General features: G+C 43.8%; 1 pseudogene; it reads right to left on the reverse strand.

Annotated features, from left to right (window-relative positions):
- Positions 1–266: 266 nt before the first annotated feature.
- On the reverse strand, positions 267–1,029 carry LOC147732611 (RNA-binding motif protein, X chromosome-like; annotated as a pseudogene).
- Positions 1,030–1,504: the final 475 nt, after the last annotated feature.

Raw genomic sequence — 1,504 nt, forward strand, 5'->3', positions numbered from 1 at the left:
CCTTGGTATGAAGAGGCAACGTTTAAGCAAATGTGGACCTCACTGAACTTGATACCCATTAAGATTATTCCTAGCAGAGTTTCTTAAAGTATCACTGCAATCCAAGGTGTAAGTGTTTAAAACAGCTATAATCTGATCTGACGTGTTCACCCGCTTGGCTGCAACCGTGGACCGCATTTCGGTACTGTGCACCTATCAGTACTGTTGACACATGTAACAAACGGCACATAATTTAACCCAAGCCCCTTCCATTACTCACTTTTGAGTTAACCATAGCCATCATACGAATCTCTGTAGGAGCCACTAGGATGGTCATAGTCCCGATGCCGTGCTCTATAACCGTCCAGGTCACTATATCCCTTTGATCCATATTTATCACGGCTGGAATGCCCATAATCACAATATACATAATCTCCAGGAGCTGGAGCATAATCTCTTGAATTCCATGAGCTGGCGTAATCTCTGCTAGAATACCCATCTTCGCCACCATAACCATCATCTCTTCGTGATTTATAAACATTTTACCTTGATGGCATAGGTTCTCTTTGTGGGGGCCCGCCATAACCATCATGTTCACGTGACAAGTGAGCTCTCCTTCCCATTTGACCACTGCTACGGATTGGTCCTGAAGGTGCAGACCTTTTAGGTGAAGGACCGCCACTTTGTGGTGACCCTTCTTCATAGGCAGCTGTCCTCTAGTAGAAGAACCCCCTCTTGAAGGGCCACAATTTCTCGGAGGTGGTCCTCCTCTTGCTCCAGTTTCAAAAGCCGGCTTAGTAGCTTGTTCGACCTTTAGCAGCGTCCTATCTAAAGCCTTTCCATTCATGTCTCTCACTGCATCTTTCACGCCTGCCAAATTCTCAAAGGTCAAAAAAGTGAAACCTCTGGATTTGTTTGTGTCACGATCCTTCATCACAAGAACTTCTGCTATTCGTCCACATTTCCCGAAAAAGGACTCCAATGCCTTCTCGTTAGTCTCGGTGTTGAGACCCCAATGAAGAGCTTTCCGGGACGATATGCATTGACCATTTTGAGTTAAATCTATACCTGCCTGCAACTGCTCAACAAAATCAGAATCAAATCTGACCCATTATGTTAGCCCTCCTGAATGCCTCCCAAAAGATCCTCTTGAGGTGGGACTAAAATAATTAAGATAACCAGGATTAAAAATGGGGTGCATTGGTCAAGTTTCCTAGAGTTGGCAATTGTCATAAAACTCAAAACATTTTATTCAGTCTGAGAGGGCAATTTTAGATTTAAGGCCTGATACCTTTCAAGATATTATGGAAATCCCCTTCCCAGCCGCTGCAAAGTTACCTAATGGAGGTTTACTGTGGTGATCAAGGTTTAGGGGTCAGAAAAGACACTATTAAGGGATAATGGAAGTCTGTATATCCAACTAATTGTAATTATGGGTTGACCAAGGAGGTGGCAAGAGTAAAAGCCTTCGGGCTATTTAGAATGGATTTCAATCTGTCCATAGCATAGCTGGTCGAGTGGAAAT

This window comes from Lissotriton vulgaris, chromosome 2_1 (genome assembly GCF_964263255.1).
Source record: "Lissotriton vulgaris chromosome 2_1, aLisVul1.2, whole genome shotgun sequence".
In the NCBI taxonomy this organism is placed as follows: Eukaryota; Metazoa; Chordata; class Amphibia; order Caudata; family Salamandridae; genus Lissotriton; species Lissotriton vulgaris.